The 21,117-nt window shown below is 43.0% G+C and overlaps 1 protein-coding gene across 1 annotated transcript in view; it reads right to left on the bottom strand.

Moving 5' to 3' along the window:
- Positions 1–21,117, bottom strand: part of pgm5 (phosphoglucomutase 5) — a 127,606-nt gene that overhangs the window by 37,171 nt on the left and 69,318 nt on the right. The gene's annotated exons all lie outside the window — the stretch shown is intronic.

Raw genomic sequence — 21,117 nt, 5'->3', positions numbered from 1 at the left:
CATAACCACCGGCATGGACCAGTTGTGCCTAATGGCCTGTTTCTGTGCTGTAGTTTCGATGTTACTCGATGTAAGATCGTGAAAGGTGCTATATAAATGCAAGCCTTTCTTTCTTTAACATGGGCCATAGCAGCCTCCCAATGAGGCAATATGCGCCCAGAGAAGGATTTTGTACTAGAATTCTGTGCTCTAAGATCTGTGCCAGATTTTGCAGTTCTCTGTTTTTACAACTTGATTGTTTGTTTGCTCTACCAGTCACAATGGCAACAACTCCCTAAACTGGCCATAGCTGGAGCATGTGGTCATATATCATACTGTGAGTACTTTTACAAGATATTGCAGGGTAAGTTCACCCATCCTGCACTCCCACTGTTCAATGGCTGGAATAACTGGGGCTACGGTGTGTAGAGTACTGCATTCAGTCTGGGCATCGCACCTCAGGAAGGATATATTGGCCTTGGAGGGGGTGCAGCGCAGATTCACCAGAATGATACCGGGGCTAAAAGGGTTAAATTACAAGGACAGGTTGCGTTATCTTAGGCTTGTATTCCCTCGAGTATAGAAGATTAAGAGGTGATCTAATTAGGTGTTTAAGATGATTGAAGGATTTGATAGGGTAGATAGAGAGAAACTATTTCCTCTGGTGGGGGAGTCCAGAACAAGGGGGCAAAATCTTAAAATTAGAGCTAGGCCGTTCAGGGGTGATGTCAGGAAGCACTTCTTCACACAAAGGGTAGTGGAAATCTGGAACTCTCTCCCCCAAAAAGCTGTTGAGGCTGGGGGTCAATTGAAAATGTCAAAACTGAAATTGACAGATTTTCGTTAGGCAAAGGGTATTAATGGTTACAGAACCAAGGCGGGTAGATGGAGTTAAGATACAGATCAGCCATGATCTAATTGAATGGTGGAACAGGCTCGAGGGGCTGAATGGCCTACTCCTGTCCTTATGTTCCTATGTGTGGATCCCCTCTAGGAGCATGGAATTGGTATCTCTCCCCTCTCCCCTGCCCGAGAGAAATGCTCCCAGTACTCTTCCACCTGTCCTGTGTTCTAGATGTAAATGAGATGTGAAATCGTTCTGATTAAATATACTCTGTGCAATAAAAGAGATTTTCCACTTGTACATTGTAAAATTTGCAGTCTGCTTGGTCAGGATGTCCATTCACCAATTTAATTATTCTTTCCATGTGCCTTTTGTTACCACCGCTGTCGTAAGAAGCCTGTGCATTAAGGCTTTGTGGCGAGAACAAATGAAAGAGAAGCCCAAATTATAACACTTCTGTCACAAAGACTTAATTAAAAAAGGTTAAAGATTAAACATTTCTCCGTTGGAAAAATATGAACAATCACCGGTTGAATCACCCCTGGCTTGACGTGCACTGTACATAACATCGCACTGCATCCTGTACTCTCTCTCTTACAGCAGAAGACAAATCCAGGGGACACGATTACAGTTTCCCTCACATTCTGAAATCAATTTATTATCCAGGGGTCATAAATATAAGATAGTCACTAATAAATCCAATAGGGAAGTCAGGAGAAACTTCTTCACCCAGAGAGTGGTTAGAATGTGGAATTCGCTACCACATGGAGTGGTTGAGGCGAATAACATAGATGTATTTAAGAGGAAGCTCGATAAACACAAGGGAGAAAGGAGTAGAAGGTTATGCTGATAGGGTTAGATGAAATAACGTGGGAGGAGGTTTGTGTGGAGCACAAATACCATCATAGACCAGTTGGGCTGAATGGCCTGTTTCTGTGGTGTAAAATTCTATGTAATTCTATCTATGACCAATTTCAAAAGCGTGGGATAATGGGTTAGGGTTAGGGTTAGGGTTAACCCTAACGCTGACCCTAATGGGATAGACTAACCTCCCAAAAGCATTCTCTGGATTTCTCTGTTGCTGAGAGAGAGACAGAGTCAGAGGCAGAGAGAGAGTGAGAGACAGACAGAGAGAGAGGGAGACAGAGAGAGAGCGAAAGAGAGACAGAGAGAGAGCGAAAGAGAGACCGAGAGAGAGCAAAAGGGAGATAGAGAGCGAAAGAGAAAGCGACAGAGAGAAAGAGTTTTGGAGAGAGGGAGAGAGAGACAGACAGACAGACAGAGACAAACCAAGAGAAACAAAGAGAGCAGGAGTGAGCAGTGTGCTATTACATGGTAACACTGGGAGTTAGAAAAGGAATCCGAGAGGCATCAGGTTTGTTGGGATGGAGGCTCAGAGGCACTTTGGACAACTACTAAAGTTTGTAGGAACAAGATGCAGTCCATATATGTATAGTACAATTACCATTGTACCTCTCCACCACCTCTAGACCAGTCTAGTCTTGGATGAGCCACTGCTTCCACTGCTAACCAGTAAGATTTGGCCCAATATGTTTTCCTTATTTGCAATGCTTATTATGCGCTCTCCCCAACTATGACCAGAATTTTTGATGGGCAGAAGAGGGCAGGGACTTGATGTAACCGACTCTCAACTTAGATTCGTCCTCTTCATGCCCAGAAAATGCTCCATCTAGGTCCCCAGCACTGCGAAATTTCAGGGCTCACATGTTCTCGATCCCATCCGGTTACCTGCTGTTCATTTTATTAAATACAGTTCAATACTCCTCAACATCCAATCAAAATGTCCAAGCTTGAATATTTTTGATGTTTGGGCCCGATAATGAAAATCTCAATGTTTGAAACCCTCGCATTTGATGCCCTCCAGGTGTGACTGGTTATACTCGGGCAGAACTTGTATAGAACAAGAAAGAGAAATCCAGCCCCTTCCTATATACAATGTATAATTTGCCTGTCTCCTGAACTACATTGCCTCTTGATCTGGCAACACCTTGATTTTATCATTCTCATCCTTGTAATCAAATCCCTCCATGGCCTCGCCCCTCCCTATCTCTGTAACCTCCTCCAGCCCTACAACCCTCCGAAATCTCTGCGCTCCTCCAATTCTGGCCTCTTGCGCATCCCCGATTTCCATCGCCCCACCATTGGCGGCCATGCTGTCTAGGTCCTAAGCTCTGGAATTCCCTTCCTAAACCTCTCTGCCTCTCTTTCTCCTCCGTTAAGACGCTCCTTAAAACCTACCTCTTTGACCGAGCTTTTGGTCACCTGTCCTAATATTTCCTTATGTGACTCAGTGTCAAATTTTGTTTGATAACACTCTTGTGAAGCGCCTTGGGACGTTTTACTACATTAAAGGCGCTATATAAATGCAAGATGTTGTTGTTGCTGATCAGGATAACTTACACGTTGAAGATAAAACTCGTGAAATTGCTCTCTAACCCTGAAATGAAACGGTACAATATTAGGCCAATCTTACCCCTTACACTATTTAACCCTGTCTAGCTGCATTCATGGATGATCCATGCATCATTTGGTCATCTACGTCTCTCCTTATCCATGACCCAAAATGAAAGTGTACTGTTCAAAGCACATAGGTTTAAATCACTGTGGTAGGAAACTGCAAAATGAGGCCATTTCTGACTCGAGATGGCATAAAAGGATAGTTTTTTTTAATCTCTCCATAAATCAAAAGGACGAAAGAGAAATGGTCCTCCCCAGACTCCTGTCTGGCAGGAAACCGAACTGAGGTCTGTTTTTCTTTATTTTTGTTAAAACCTCCTTCTAAAAGTCATGAAATGTCATCTCTGGATTCAATTTAAGTAGAGGATCCCAACAGTGGGAGGGGGCAAATTAAACATAGCAATACCCAGGGCATTTGACTAGTTGAACCGTAATTACAGTTTTTTAACGATGAAACACAAAAGCTTCATTTTCCCCAAATCATTATTTTTGTCTACAGTATATATTTTGCACTTTCCCGGTTCCAATCTCCCGCAGTCACCATTCCCGGGGATTCAGAATCAATGAGGTCAAGAGTTTCTGCCAGAGAATACAATCCTTCACAATGACCGAAGGAAAGAGCTGGGAGTGGTGCTGAGTGTGTGTGTGTGTGAGTGAGTGAGTGAGTGAGTGAGTGAGTGAGTGTGTGTGTGTGTGTGAGTATGTGTGCATGAATGAGTGAGTGTGTATGAATGTGTGTGTGAGTGTAAGTGAGTGTGTGAGTGAGAGTGAGTGTGAATGTGAGTGTGTGTGTGAGAGTGAGTGTGAATGTGTGAGAGTGTGTTTGTGAGTGTGTGTGTGAGAGTGTGAGCATATGTGAGAGTGAGTGTGAATGTGTGTGTGTGTGTGTCTGTGTGTGAGTGTGAGTGGAGCTGAGAGTAGCACTGAAGAAGATGGCAAAGAGAGAGTACTAGTATGAATTGAGTGGAGAGGGGAAGAAGAGTTCCAGCATGAAATAAAGGGTAGAGAGGGAGGGAAGGAAGAATGAAGGAAAGAAAGATCTTGCATTTATATAGCGCCAATGAAGTACTTTTGAAATGCAGTCACTGTTGTAATGTAGGAAACATGGCAGCCAATTTGCGCACAGCAAGATCCCACAAACAGGAATGTGATAATGATCACGTTCGGTGTTGGTTGAGGGATAAATATTGGCCCCAGGACACTGGGGAGAACTCCCCTGCTCTCTTTCGAAATAGTGCCATGTGATTTTTTTACATACACTTAAGAGGGCAGAGAGGGCCTCGGTTTAATATCTCAGCCAAAAGGCAGCACCCCCTCAGTACTGGCACTGGGATCATCGGCTTAGATTACATGCTCAAGTCCCTGGTGTGGGATTTGAACCCACAACCTTCAAACTCAGAGGTGAGATGCTACCCACTGAGCCATGGCTGACACTAAGGAGTTGGGACCTCTTTATATGGGAATCGGTGCCGTTAACATCAGTCTCCACACCGCTGTTCTTGGAGTTATGCATCTCAAAGCTCAACGACAAAATATGTTCCACTTTTTGAGGCCTGCAGCATCATTTCTCACCAAAAGCAAAAATATTAAAATCTAATTCCAAGAAATGAGATCAGGTTCTGCACATTTCTCTAGTTTTGCTTTATTTATTATTAAAATTTAATGGAAAATCCCTTTTTGCAGATGTGAAGAACATGAATTTTGAAACTGGAAAATTGCACAGTACTTAAAGGATTAAACCATTATTAAATCACTGTGGAATCTGTATCAATTCCGTCATTGGCTGTCGTTGCACTCTGAACCCCCAAGTATGTTTAGCAAAATATTGAATTTCACGTTGTTAATTGTGCACTCAACATCCCATCTTTCATACAGAGAAAGAATGAGGCAAAATTGTGCTGATTCTCCCCCATTTCTTGGAGAGACATTGTAGGCTATTGTGGATGAATATTGTACTTCCTGTTGCAAAATCTGATTTTTAAATTGTTTTGAAATTGTTTGTAAGGTTGTCATGGTGACTGGTCAGCACTCTCTTTCCTGTCCCCTGCAGTTTAGAAAGGCAATCTTCTTCTTCCTCCTCACCCTCTAGTTCACAATGAAGCTCTTCACTTTCTTCTTCAGCTTCTACCGGCATTCTTCATGCTTCCTCCAACATATAGTGGAACTCTGCTCCCTGTTGCTCCTCGGTTCAAATTGGCATTCCTCCCCCTCTCAGTTAATGCTGGCCTTTTTCTTTTCAACCGAGACCCCGTCTGCCCTCTCAGGCAGGCATAAAAGATTCCATGGTAATATTTTGAAGAACAGGGGAGTTCTCCCCAGTGTCCTGGCCAATATTTTATCCCTCAACCAACATCACTAAAAAACAGGTTATCTGGTCATTATCAAATTGCTGTTTATGGGATCTTGCTGTGCAAAAATTGGCTGCCGCGTTTCCGACATTACAACAGCGACTACACTTCAAAAAGAATTTTGTTGGCTGTAAAGCGCTTTGGGATGTCCTGGGGGCGTGAAAGTGCTATATAAATGCAAGTCTTTCTTTTGAACCTTGGGCTGTACAGTCACAGGAAGGTAGTTGGATATTTCATCACAGGGAGAGAGGGAATAGCTGCAGGCAGAACTCCCTGGACAACTCTCATGAATCTAATGGCAGCTTGTTTAAGAGTGGTACTGCATTCTGAGATGAAAATGGCACATGATTTGCGAAAGACCAATGTTTAACATATGAGAAATGACAGATGGATCATTTGCAACTGCATGCGTGTCATAGAATCATACAGCACAGGAGGCCATTCGGCCCATCGTGCCTGTGCCTGCTCTTTGAAAGAGCTATCCAATTAGTCTCACCACCCCCTCCGCCCCCCCCCCCCCCCGTTCTTTCCCCATAGCCCTGCAAATATTTCCTTGTTAAGTATTTATCCAATTCCCTTTTGAAAGTTATTATTGAATCTGCCTCCACTGTCCTTTCAGGCAGCGCATTCCAGATCATAACAACTCGCTGCGTAAAAAAAATTCTCCTCATCTCCCCTTTGCTTCTTTTGCCAATTACCTTAAATCTGTGTCCTCTGGTTACCGACCCTCCTGCCAGTGGAAACAGTTTCTCCTTACTTACTCTATCAAAACCCTTCATAATTTTGAACTTCTCGATTAAATTTCCCCTTAACCTCTTTGCTCTAAGGAGAGCAATGCCAGCTTCTCCAGTCTCCGCACATAACTGAAGTCCCACATCCCTGGTACCATTCTAGTAAATCTTCTCTGCACCATCTCTTAGGCCTTGACACCTTGGACTCCAGCTGGGGCCGAACCAGTGATTTATAAAGGATCAGCATAACTTCTTGGCTTTTGTACTCTACATGCCTCTGTTTATAAAGCCCAGATCTCATAAGCTTTTTTTAACAGCCTTGTGTATTCAGGCTGAGAAGGTTCTGCTGAAATACTGTAGCTATAACTGTGTAAGACTTGATTGCACTGTGTTTATTACAGCAGAAAAGTCTGCTTTGCTTTTTGCAACGACGTTTAAACCTAGTTCGTGAAAAGTATACACCGTAATATCAAGCTGTAAAAATTACATTCTTCATATTGTTCTCTTCAGTATCTGCTTAATGTTCAGTGAGGCATTAACGAGCACAAAGGCCCAGCTATTATAATACTTATAATGTTTACAATATAAGTATCTTATATAAGAAATTAGTCAGACAATGAAACTTTTTATAAACGGCAGTTGAGATAAAAATGAATGTTCCCCAAAGAGCTTTCTGTCCTAGCAATTTTTATAAAAACAATGTAAGACTAACGAGACATAAGATAGACAGTAATAAATCCAATAGGGAATTCAGGAGAAACTTCTTTAGCCAGAGAGCGGTGAGAATGTGGAACTCGCTACCACAAGGAGTAGTTGTGGCGAATAGCATAGATGCATTTAAGGGGAAGCTCGATAAGTACATGAGGGAGAAAGGAATAGAAGGATATGCTGATAGGGTGAGATGAAGAGGAGTGGGAGGAGGCTCATGTGGAGCATGAACACCGGCATTGACCAAATGGGCAGAATGGCCTGTTTCTGTGCTGTAAATTCTATATAATTCTAAGTAAGTTGAAAAATTGTAAATATTCTGGTGTTGTCAGTCTGCATTACTTGAAAAAAAATTGCAAAAATCAGTTGTTTCCATGTATTTCACTTTGCAAACCAACTAATTTTTTGTGAAGCGTAACATGTGGGGAGATGAGGAGATTTTTTTTTTACGCGGCTAGTTGTTATGATCTGGAATGCACTGCCTGAGAGGGCGGTGGAAGCAGATTCAATGGTAACTTTCAAAAAGGAATTGGATAAATATTGAAAAGGACAAATTTGTAGGGCTATGGGCAAAGAGCAGGAGGCTGTGGGATTAATTGATTAACTCTTTCAAAGAGCCGGCACAGGCACGAAAGGCTGAATGGCCTCCTTCTGTGCTGTACGATTCTATGATTCTATGACATGCATGGGAAAATGTCACTCTAAACCCTGCCATCAAGTTTCACACAGAAGCAGTTTATAGGTCTGAGTCTGAAACAGGAATTCTCAGTCCTAGTATGCACCCCACAGCCCTCGATTCAAAAAAGGTGTGATGTGAAAAAATACTTAGCAACAACGAATGCAGGGATAGAAAGATGAGATGGTATTAAACCAACTCAACAGTGGTTTGAAATTGCTTTCAAATTAAATTAACTTTTCAATAAGCTTTTAAAAGTTTTATGATTTTAAACAATATTTTAATTTAAATGACCCTCCTAAAAGCAATGTAAGAAAATCATTTATGTATAAGTACACATGGAATATTAAAATTCCCTCTCTGGAGTACTCCTTTATGGGTCTAGAAGTTAATATTGGTTATGATATTGCTTGAATGCTTAACGTATTCATATGAAATTTTTGTGACCTCTATTTTAACACGGGCAGTAACTAATTTACAATAAAGGGTTAATACTGTGTTAAAATAATATAGAGTGGAAATCTCTATAAAGGATTTGGTCACCAATATTGCAAACTTTTAATTTCTAGGCTTTAAGGGCCATGGATAATCTTTATCACTAGCTATCTATCTAAAATATATGTGCAGAATTACAGGCCAAGGAACAATTCTACAAATTCTTAAGCAATGTTTTTGCACCACATAATTTCATGCTATTTTCAACTTTTCCACCTGTGGGGGAGACCAAAACTAGAAGCCATAAATATAAGATAGTCACCAATAAATCCAATAGGGAATTCAGGAGAAACTTCTTTACCCAGAGAGTGGTGAGAATGTGGAACTCGCTACCACATGGATGAGTTGAGGCAAATAGCGTAGATGCATTTAAGGGGAAGCTAGGCAAGCAAATGAGGGAAAGGGAATAGAAGGATATGCTGATAAGTTTTGATGAAGTAGGGAGGGAGGAGGCTCATGTGGAGCATAAACACCTGCACAGACCAGTTGGGCCAAATGGCCTGTTTTATGTGCTGTACATTCTATGTAATTCTATGTAACGGATATGGACTGTGAAAAGCTTGGGGCAGATTTTCACTTCGGGCAGACTTTGGATGGATGGTATGAGGAGCACTTGTGCTTCTCACCCGAAATCCTTGCTCAAGACATTTTGAAGGTCAGGCCTCATAGGACGGTGGGCTGTGAGCATTGTACCATGAAAATCTTTAACAGAAATACTTACCTGGGCTGTTCTGTGACCAGCCTGCAGTGGGCCCTTCAACGCCTGGTACCAATGGGCAGAGCCTGTGTCAGCTGTGGCTCAGTGTCCCCTCTGAGTCAGACAGAAGGTTGTGGGTTCAAGTCCCACTCCAAAGATTTGAGTACAAAATCCAGGCTGACAATCCCAGTGCAGTACTGAGGCAGTGCTGCACTGTCGGAGACGCTGTCTTTAGGATGAGATGTTAAATCGAGGCCCCGTCTGCCCTCTCAGGTGGATGTAAAACTCCCCATGGCACTATTTGAAGAAAAGTAGTGGAGTTCTCCCTGGTGTCCTGGCCAATATTTATCCCTCAACCAACATCACTAAAAAAATGCTGGGAAATACTCCGCAGGTCAGGCAGCATATGTGGAGAGAGAAACGGAGGTAATGTTTCAGGTCAATGAACTTTCGTCAGAACTGGAAGAAGTTAGAGATTTAAGGAGAGTGGTAATGGGACAAGTAAAGAAACAAAAGATGGGTCTAGAGGAGCTATAAATGGCAACAGCAGAACCATTACCAGCACCTGCTGTCTGAATAAATGGGGTTATAGTCCAACAATTTTATTTGAAATTCACAAGCTTTCGGAGGCTTCCTCCTACCTCAGGTGAATGTGGAAATGAATGTGAAATTTCCACATTCACCTGAGGAAGGAGGAAGCCTTCGAAAGCTTGTGAATTTCAAATAAAATTGTTGGACTATAACTTGGTGTTGTAAAATTGTTTACAATTGAATAAATGGGAGCAGTGGTCATGATCTGAAGTTATTGAAATCAATGCTGAGTCCGGAAAGTTGTAAAGAGCCTAATCGAAAGATGAGGTGCTGTTCCTCGAGCTTCTCTGGAACAGTGAAAGAGACCGAGGTCAGAAAGATCAGAGCGGGAGTGCGACGGAGAATTAAAATGGCAAGCGACCAGAAGATTAAGGACACACTTCACTATCAAGCTTACCAAAGAGGCCCAGAAATGATACAGTTACAATATGGATCAGAGTGAGGCCATTTCCTTTCATTTGCTGGCTCACTTTTTTCAGTTGATTCTCTCTCCCTTTTTTTCTTAAGGTTCATCCCAGTTCTTGCACCATTCTCAAGCAAAAGTAAAGACAGGTGACGTGGTCTCTGCCCCTTCCAATTAAATATTTGATTGAGGAACCAGGAGTGGAAAGTCACGACCCTTGACTTTTCCTCCCCCTTTATGGAAAAAAACTCCCAACCTCTACCCCTGTTCCTACTCCCCACTGTAGCTCAGGAACTCTGCATGTGGAGTATTATAAACAACAGCCTGCGTTTATATAGCGTCTTTAACGTAATAAAACCTCCCAAGGTGCTTCACAGGAGCGTTTATTAGACAAAAAATTGACACCGAGCCACAAAAGGAAACATTAGAACAAGTGACCAATAGCTTGGTCAAAGAGGTAAGTTTTAAGGAGCGTCTTAAAGGAGGAGAGAGAGATAGAGAGGCGAAGGGGTTTAGGGAGGGAATTCCAGAGCTTAGGGCCCAGGCAGCTGAAGGCACGGCCGAAGGAAATCGGGGAAGCACAAGAAGCCAGAATTGGAGGAGCGAAGAGATCTCGGAGGGTTGTAGGGCTGGAGGAGGTTACAGAGATAGGGAGGGGGGTGAGGCCATGGAGGGATTTGAAAACAAGGATGAGAATTTTAAAATCAAGGTGTTGTCGGACCGGGAGCCAATGTAGGTCAGCGAGCACGGGGGGTGATGGGTGAACGGGACTTAGTGCGAGTCAGGATACGGGCAGCACAGTTTTGGATGAGCTCAAGTTTACGCTCAAGTAAACACTATGACACGCATCCTATAATTCCATGCACACAGCTCTTTGGAGCACCAAATCATTGTGCCACCTCATATCAATCGCTTTTGAAAATTGTGGCATTTAAACCAAAGCCCAGCAGTGAAGTAATTCCTTATCTGTTGTCATTATTCCCATCGAATTACTTTGACTTTCTCCGTGAATCTTGTGAGTAGCAACACCATTGCTTCCTGCTAATAATCATATTTTATTCAGTCACGAGATGTGGGCATCGCTGGCAAGGCCAGCATTTATTGCCCATCCCTAATTGCCCATGAGAAGGTGGTGGTGAGCCACCTTCTTGAACCGCTGCAGTCTGTGTGGTGAAGGTTCTCCCACAGTGCTGTTAGGAAGGGAGTTCCAGGATTTTGACCCAACGACAATCAAGGAACAATGATTTATTTCCAAGTCGGGATGGTGTGTGACTTGGAGGGGAACGTGCAGGTGGTGTGGTTTATAATTGATTTCCTGTAAAGTCCATCCCCGTTATGAAATACAACACAACCCGAGTAATAAGAAACAGCTGAGAAACATTCACAAGAATTATGAAGGACAGAGAAGTGAGCAGTGTAATGAAAGGAATGGCTTTACCATCAGGGTTTAGCTTTCCTTTAAATCCACTGTGGCAATGACAAGATCGAAAATGGACAATCCAGTGTCTGTAAAATTTACTTCAAAATACTGGAGTATATTAAGTTTTGCACCTTTCTAAGTACATAGTGATCATTTTTGTATCCAAGATTCAATGTTGTCAATTCATTCAGACTCCTACCCCTTTCCTTATCAGCTTTTTACATGTCTTAAGAATTGATAATCTGGAACAGATCACTTTCGTAATCTGAGATATATTTGCCTTTGATTAACTCTGGGTTAGGCAACAGGGAGAGTAGACTTCTTGAAATAGACTCTGAGATGATAAAGACTAGGTTTGTGTCATTTTCTCATATGCCGAATTAAAACAATTGTGATGAAGACCGTTATTACATTTTCATTAATAATGCCATTATTCTGATAATAACAGAGGGTCTATTTCTCCTGGAGAGAGAGAAAGATATATAGAAAGAGATAGATAGAGAGAGAGATAGAGAGATAGATAGATAGAGAGAGAGATAGAGAGAGAGAGATAGAGAGAGAGAGAGATAGAGAGAGAGAGATAGATAGAGAGATAGATAGAGAGATAGATAGATAGATAGAGAGATAGAGAGAGAGATAGAGAGAGAGATAGATAAAGAGATAGAGAGAGATAGAGAGAGAGATAGAGAGAGATAGAGAGATAGATAGAGAGATGAAGAAAGATGGAGGATGAGATAGATAGAGAAATAGTGAGAGATACATAGATAGATAGAGAGAGAGAAATAGAGAAAGAGAGATGGATAGAGAGAGATAGATAGAGAGAGATAGATAGAGAGAGAGGAAGATAGAGAGAGGGAGATAGAGAGAGCTAGAGAGAGAGAGAGATAGCTAGAGATAGAGATAGATTGATAGAGAGAGAGAGAGAGAGAGGTAGATTAAGATAGAAAGATAGAGAGAGAAAGAGAGATGGAGAAAGATAGAGGATGAGATAGATGGAGAAATAGAGAGAGATACATAGATAGATAGGTGGAGAGAAAGAGAGAGAGAGCTGGATAGAAAGAGATAGCACATAGAGAGAGAGAAAGAGAGAGACAGTGCGATAGATAGAGAAAGAAATATATAGAGAGATAGAGAGAGATAGAAATAGATAGAGATAGATAGAGAGAGAAAGAGATAGATAGAGATAGAGAGATAAATAATTGAATTTGTATAGCACCTTTTACTAAAGACATATCTTGTGCTAAAACTATCCCAAATCGTTTCACAGTCAATGAATTATTTTAGAAATGTCGTTACTGTTGTTTTGTAGGAAAAAGTGGCAGCCAATATACGCACAGCAAGGTCCCACAAACAGCAAATGAGATAAATAACCAGTTGATCTGTGTTGCTGGTGTTTGTTGAAGGATAAATATTGGCCAGGACATCAGGAGAACTCACCTGCTCTTCTTCAAATAGTGCCATGGGATCTTTTATGTCCACTTGAACAGGCAGAAAGAGCCTTAGTTTAACATCTCATCTGAAAGATGGCTCTTGCGACATTGCAGCACTCCCTCAGTACTGCGCTGAAGTGGCATCATAGATCATGTGCTCAAGTCCTGCAGTGGGGCTTGAACCCATGACCTTCTGACTCAGAGGAGAGCAGTGCGACCCACTGAGACAAAAAGTGCCCAAAGAACTGTGGATCATCTTTTGTGGTGACATCATGCACGGATGATTTGCAAAGCTGACCTTCTAACTTGCCCACAGTTCCAAAGGAGCACACGTACAGATGCATAGATCGAGAGGCAAGCAGATGCTACTGATATATTGATGCTCTACACCTCCAAATGGTGGAACCATTGTTTGATGGGGTACAGTGTATTCACATTCTGTGCTCAGAAGGATGTCGTAAAGCATTCCCCACACTTTATGCATCTCACCGGGCTGCATCTGAGTAGCTCCTGATATCTGTTGTCTGCCAAGCAAGGGCCTAAATAAAGATCTTGTGTTTCTATAACGCCTTTCACGACCTCAGGATGTCTCAAAGTACTTTACAGCCAATGAAGTACTTTTGGACGTGCAGTCACAGTTGTAATGTAGGACAACATTACATTACTAAATAAATACCAGAAGAAAAAAGACTACATTTCTGTCTCATGCACAGCCAGCAGCAAGTGTGGGCCCCACAAGTCCGAGGCTGTGCCTCTACTCCCGAGAACTGATGCTGTGCGCACTGATCCTACTTCAACCTCTTGGCAGCCCATCATCCAATTCATTCCAGCTCAGTTCAATTCCTACTAATCATTTTCCTAAAGCCCAGCAGAAAACAGCACAGGTTTCTACTGCCATGGCCTTAACTGACCTAAACTACCTCCTGGCTACTTCCTCCAAGAAATGTTCTTGAATCTTTCACTCTTTTCCTTTGGCTCTTGAACTGCTCTCAACACATGTCCTACCGATCCATCTCAGGGCTGCAGTTAGTGGACTTGTTGAGGAGACTCGAAGAAACAAAGTTTGAAGAATGGCCCCAGTGGCCTAAAGGGTACAGGGACCGTGCGGTGAAGTTTATACACCAGAAGGTCTCCAGTTCAATTCTTGGTCTCAGCTGGGGTAGCAATTAGTCCTATCTTTGGCCTCTGTGTGTGTGTGGTGGGTAAGGATAGGATTGGATTTAACTGGTTTCCTCTGCAGTAAAATGGCCTGTTAACACTTGCTGATTAAACCATTTGAGTGAGTCACTGGATAGCTTCTGGAATCTCTGGGACTAAACATAGAATCATACAGCACAGAAGGAGGCCATTCGGCTTTTCAAGTATTTATCCAATTCCCTTTTGAGAGTTACTATTGAATCTGCTTCCACCACCCTTTCAGGCAGCGCATTCCAGATCATAACAACTCGCTGTGTAAAAAAATTCTCCTCATCTCCCCTCTGGTTCTTTTGCTAATTATCTTAAATCTGTGTCCTCTGTTTACTGACCCTCCTGTCAGTGGAAACAGTTTTTCCTTATTTACTGTATACCTTAGCAACAGTCACGGCTTTCAAGAAGGGAGAGCAGTAGAGGGGGATAATTTACCAAAACAAAAGGGAAGGGATGAAAAAATAGAGAGAAAGAGAGGGGGCGAAATTGGGCCATGTAGCACCTGTTCTGTAGGCGCTACGCGGACACCTAAGCCCTGAAAATGGCGTTCGTGATGCGCAACTTCCGGCCCGACGTGCGCAGGACGCTATCTTGGTATAGGTGTTTGCGCACACGCACCTAACGAACACCAGCAGCATGTAAAGTAGGGAGATTATGACATTAATCAGTGCGCAACGCTGATTTAAAGGGGCCGCTGCTATTTTGGAACTGCATGCTCCAGCCAACGCACTGTCTTAACCTCGCACAGCTGAACAGGTCTTAAACCGCACGGAGAGCCCCCCCATCAGCGGGGTTACTGGTTAGTTGCTGGATTATTTGTTCTGGCTGCTGATGCATTTGTACATGTTTTTGGAGGTTTCCTATACTTGAATAAAGTTTCAATACTCTACAGGGAGTGGGCTGGCTGGCTGACAAGCAATAGCAAGGGCACTGGCAGAGTGGCAGGGGTGGGACAGGAATGCTGTCATCCTGAGAGAGGACAGCGGGTTCATGTTCCGTGGAGCCTCTGCCACTTGCTGCCTCCTGTTATGTGCCGCCTTCTCCTGCAAGAAACGGGAAGTGTGTCGGTGAGTGTCCTGCAGGATGTTTGGGTGATGTGGCTGTTGTGGTTGAATAGCTGCCAGTGTGCGTGACATGTGAGTTGTGGGTGTGCAGCTTGCAACAGTGGTAATGCGTGAGGGTGAGATGAAGCATCTGATTGGAAGAGTTGAGTACTGATTGAAAGAGTTTGTTGGTAGGTGGGTGATGGGGGGATGTAGTGCATGGAGCAGTGGATGCGGCTAGTGGTGCAGTTGGTAGGAGACGCCACTAGACAGTTGACCTCACTCACCTTGACCTCTCAGGTTAAATCATTGCACTTCTTTCTGCACTGCCTCCATGTCCGTGGTGCTATGCTCTTAGCATTGACCTCGTCCCCTACTGCCTCCCACTGCCGCGGGAGCATATGTCTGGAGGGCTTCTTGCCTCCCTGCGGATATAGGATGTCCCACCTTCTGTCCACCTCTTGCACCAAGGCCTCTAGTGCATCATCAGGGAACCTTGGTGCACACACTCTCGTAGGCCTGGTACAAACTCAGATGCAGATTGGCGGGGTCTGGTGTGCAGATTGGAGGATGTGAGATGTAGTTTTGAGAAACCTTTATTCAATATTTCAAAAAGCAACAACAGATTTTAGACGTAAGGATGAGACCTGCACCTGTGTTTTACGTGTGCGATTTCTGATCTTCGTTCAGACCCGTATCTTATATTTTGAAAATATCAGAGTCCCACAAACTTTGAGCTGTCAAGTTGTTGCTTGTTAAAAATCCCAGACTTCCTATCAACACCGCACTTCACTATATTCCAGCAAAGATTCACTTCACAATTAATTCCATCACTTCCTGCAGCCACAGTACACCTCCCCTTTACGTAGTGCAGGATGCCTTTAAGTGATGCTAGCCACTCCCGATATCGGGGCCCCCTGCTGGTGCGTGCAGCCACTCAACAGCGCAGGTAGGGCTGGCTGCACGCAGCAATCATTGCAATCATCAGACAGCACGAATGTTACGTGCTGCCTGCATCGCAACGAACGGGCGTGGGTTAATCGCCCACCGCGATCCCAGCACCCGTTTTCAGGGGTTATCCAATTTAACCCCCCAATATCCTTACCGGAAATATAATTATATAGAATGTACAGCACAGAAACAGGCCATTTCGCCCAACTGCTCTATGCCAGTGTTTATGCTCCACAGGAGCCTCCTCCCACCCTACTTCATCTAACCCTATCAGCATATCCTTCTATTCCTTTCTCCCTCATATGCTTATCTAGTTTCCGCTTAAATGCATCTATACTCTTCGCCTCAACCACTCCTTGTGGTAGCAAGTTCCACATTCTCACCACTCTCTGGGTAAAGATGTTTCTCCTTATGTATATATTGTTTTTAAAAGACATAAATGTTATGCTTATGTTATACCAGCAATATCAAAGCCATTTCATTTTGATTAATGAGGTGATAAAAGACTGGAATGTTCACCCACTCTGATAGCACAGAATGTAGGAAAGAAATGCTCCAGCACAGAGGTTGAGATGTGCTAAGAATTACATACAGTCACAACTTTCATTAATAGACCCCACCATCATCTGTAGAGTGGCTACATAGGAATATTTTCACTTACAATATACCACGATGGTAGAACGCCAACTAGAAAGACTTGCATTTCTATAGTGCCTTTCACAACCTTTACAGCCATTGAAGTACATTTGAAGTGTAGTCACTGTTGTAATGTAGGAAATGCAGCAGCCAATTTGCACAAAGCAAGATCCCGCAAACAGCAATGTGATAATCACCAGATAATCTGTTTTTTTAATGATGTTGGTTGAGGGATAAATATCAGCTAGGACACCGGGAAGAACTCCCCTGCTCTTCTTCAAAATAGTACAATGGGAACTTTTACATCCATCTGAAAGGGCAGATGGGGCCTCAGTTTAATATCTCATCCGAAAGGCGGCATCTCGCACAGTGCGGCACTCCCTCAGTACCGCACTGGAAGCGTCAGCCTAGATTTTGTGCTCATATCTGTGGAGTGGGCGCTTGAACTGACAGCCATTGGACTCAGAGGCGAGAGTGTTACCCACTGAGCCACAGCTAACATGGTGCGTAAGAGGCACAAGAATGCTTTTGTAGTTTCCTACATTACAACAGTGACTACACTACAAAAATACTTCATACAAAAAGCGCTTTGGAACATTCTGAGGCCTTATATAAATGCAAGCTCCTTCTCTTTTCTTTCTTTTACAGAACAGTGAAGTGGTGAACAAACAAAAAGTTTGACACGCTTTTCAATAAAGACAACGCCCCTTTAAAATCATCTGCTGTGCTATGACCAGATTTTTCAGGCATACTTTATGAGTCCCTGACTAATAATGAAACCATATAGCACTTATTTATTGTACAGATTTTCTGTAGGACTTCCCCAAGAGGGTGTAATAGAGACAGTCCCCACTGTGTCTTCTACCTCTACGATGAATAAATATAAATCCCCCTTGGTGTAAAGATTTTTAGCAAAACCTGTGTATTCGATTTGTTTCCTCAGATGGGGAGGATGCAGCATTTTCCTGAACACTTTATGATGTACTTTGGCAGTGCCAAACTGTAATTACTTACATTCCCTTACTGGGCTATTATTGCTGCAATGGGCTCTGCTTCACTTTGCTTTGCCAAACATTCAGAAACTCCCACTGGGCAAAAAGAGTTTCTTGTTTCCATCCAGCTAATAATCTCGCTGCAGCTAAAGGGGTTGGGGGGGGGGGGGTGCGGAGGAGGGAAAGCTGCACTCAGTTTAACTGCAATCTGTTCCTGTTTATTTGTATATTACAACTTCACATCCCTCTGTCCTTGTCACTAGAAACTCTTTCACCGGAAAGTCTTTTACTTCCATGAAGCCTCTCAGCAGTGAAGACACCGACCCCAAGCAGTGCTGATTCATTTAAACACTCCAGAAGGAGCCACGAATACTACATAGAATCTACAGCACAGAAACAGGCCATTCGGCCCAACTGGTCTATGCTGGTGCTTATGCTCCACACGCGCCTCCTCCCACCCCTCTTCATTTAACCCTATCGACACATCCTTCTATTCCTTTCTCCCTCATGCACTTATCTAGCATTACCTTAAATGCATCCATGTTATTTGTCTCAACCACTCCTTGTGGTAGCGAGTTCCACATTCTCACCACTCTCTGGGTAAAGATGTTTCTCCTGAATTCCTTATTGGATTTATTGGTGACGATCTTATATTTATGGCCCCTAGTTTTGGTCTCCCCTAAAAGTGGAAACATCTTCTCTAGGTCTACCCTATCAAAGCACTTTATAATCTTAACAACCTCTATCAGGTCACTCCTCAACCTTCTCTTTTCTAGAGAAAAGAGCCCCAGCCTGTTTAATCTTTCCTGATAGTTACAACCTCTCAGTTCTGCTATCATCCTCATAAATACATACTGAAACGTGCAATTATTAAAGCAATATTCATAGCATCATACAGCACAGAAGGAGCCCTTTTAGCCCATCGTGCCTGTGTCAGCTCTTTGAAAGGGCTATCCAATTAATCCCACTCCCCTGCTTTTTCTCCATAGCCCTGCAAATATTTCCTCTTCAGTTATTTATCCAATTCTCTTTTGAAAGTTACTACTGAATCTGCTTCCACCGCTCTTTCAGGCAGCGCATTCCAGATCATAACAACTCACTATGTAAAAAAGATTCTCCTCATCTCCCTCCCTGGTTCTTTTACCAAATAGCTTAAATCTGTGAACTCTGGTTACCGGCCCTCCTGCCACTGGAAACCGTTTCTCCTGATACACTCTATCAAAACCCCTCATGATTTTGAACACCTCTATAAAATCTCCCCTTAACCTTCTCTTTGGGGATCAGGGGGAAAACTCTCCAGTGACTGGAATCATAACTGGCACAAAGGAAGATGGTTGTGATTGTTGGAGGCCAATCTTTTCAGCCTCAGGGCAACGTCCTAGGCCCAACTATCTTCAGCTGCTTCATCAATGACCTTCCCTCCATCATAAGGTCAGAAGTGAGGCTGTTCGCTGATGATTGCACAGTGATCAGATCCATTCACAATTCCTCAGATAACGAAGCAGTCCATGCCCGTGTGCAGTAAGACCTGGACAACATCCAGGCTTGGGCTGATAAATGGCAAGTAACATTCGCGCCAGACAAGTGCCAGGCAATGACCATCTCCAACAAGAGAGAGTCTAACCACCACCGCCCCCCCAACCCTTTGACATTCAACGGCATTACCATCGCCGAATCTCCCACCATCAACATCCTGGGGGTCACCATTGACCAGAAACACAACTGGACCAGACACATAAATGCTGTGGCTACTAGAGCAGGTCAGAGACTGGGTATTCCGCGGTGAGTGGCTCATCTCACTGCCCGAAAGGTAAGTTTTAACTTTTTTTTACTTACCTTATTGTGGAGCTGGGAGGAGCAGCAGATTAAAAAAGGATAGAACTATTTATACCTTAAACCCCTGAGGTTATCAAAGTGAATATAATAGAAAGATAAGAACACACTGGACCGGAAAAGACTATTTTGATCCATCTAGTCAGCGTCGGAGTTTAAAAGCAGAAGATACAGTTCACTACCTATCCCTCATTTGATTTTAGTTTGCCAAATGACTTTCCAACTCCCTCTTAAAATTACTGATGTATCAATCTCCCTGGACAGACCATCCCAAACACTCTTCAGCCTCTGCGTAGAATGATTATATCTGAAAAGTTTCTTTTATTGTCGTTATCACGAAAGAAAAATAAGCTGAAATATTGAAGTTTAAATAACAAAAGTGGCTTGAGCACCAAGTGATTCTTGTTGTGATTATACTGCTGCTAGCTGTTCCAGGTAAGCATCTACAGAGTACGGTGTTCAATTGGCAGACCTGAGTTATACTGCCAGCTGCATCTTGCAATGCATTTAGCCACATGAGTGTTTTTTTTATTATTTGTTCTTGGGATGTGGGTGATACTGACAAGGCCAGCATTTATTGGCCATCCCAAGTTGTCCTGAGAATGTATTGGTAGGTCTTCTTCCTGAACCGCTGCAGTTCTTGTGGCGAAGGTGCTCCCACAGTGCTGTCTGATGGGGAATTCCAGGATCTTGACCCAGTGACGATGGAGGAACAGTGATATATGTTCCCACTCATCCTGGTGTGTGACTTGGAAGGGAATGTGCGGCTAATGCTGTTCCCACAATGTAGCTATTCTTCTCAGGAGAAACTTCTTTACCCAGAGAGTGGTGAGAATGTGGAACTCGCTACCACAAGGAGTAATTGAGGCAAATAGCATAGATGCTTTTAAGGGGAAGCTAGATAAACACATGAGGGAGAAAGGAATAGAAGATTGGATGAAATCAGGTAGGAGGAGGCTCGTGTGGAGCATAAACACCGGCATAGACCAGTTGAGCCGAATGGCTTGTTTCTGTGCTGTAATTCTATGTAATTCTTAGTGATTTAATTTATCTACCTCTCTACCTCTCTCTCCACCTTACGACACTCCTTAAAAACTATCTCTTTCCTAATATCTCCTTATGTGGCTTGGTGTCAAATTTTGTCTGATAATCGCTCCTTTGAAGCGCCTTGGGATGTTTTACTATGTTAAAGGCGCTATATAAATGCACATTGTTGTTGTTGTTGATAGAGGTCAAAGGGCTGGGAGGTGCTGTCGAAGTAACCTTGAAGAGTTGTTCCCTACATTACAACAGTGACTACACTTCAAAAGTACTTCATTGGCTGTAAAGCACACTGGGACATCCTGAGGTCGTGAAAGGAGTTATATAAATACATCTTTCTTTCAAGTATCTGATAATTCAATATTTTAAGCACTAAATTCCAACTTTCTTGTGTAATTCACACTGCTTAATTCAAATTACTGGATAATTTCAATTTCTTGGTGCCAAAAAAAAACTTTGATTTATCAGGACTAGACTGCACATGAAAGTGGTGGTATAACTGCAAGCTAATAAGTACAGAGACACTAGTTTGCTTTTAGATTAGCAGAATATAAAATCACTAGCCCTGCTATGAACCCTGCACTGTGTAGCAGCCTCTGACAGATCTTGTTGATTCTGGATCGGACAAAAGCA

Source organism: Heptranchias perlo, chromosome 4, assembly GCF_035084215.1.
Source record: "Heptranchias perlo isolate sHepPer1 chromosome 4, sHepPer1.hap1, whole genome shotgun sequence".
Taxonomy (NCBI): Eukaryota; Metazoa; Chordata; class Chondrichthyes; order Hexanchiformes; family Hexanchidae; genus Heptranchias; species Heptranchias perlo.
Note: the sequence above shows the minus strand (reverse complement) of the source record. Positions and strands in the feature narration are given on the sequence as shown.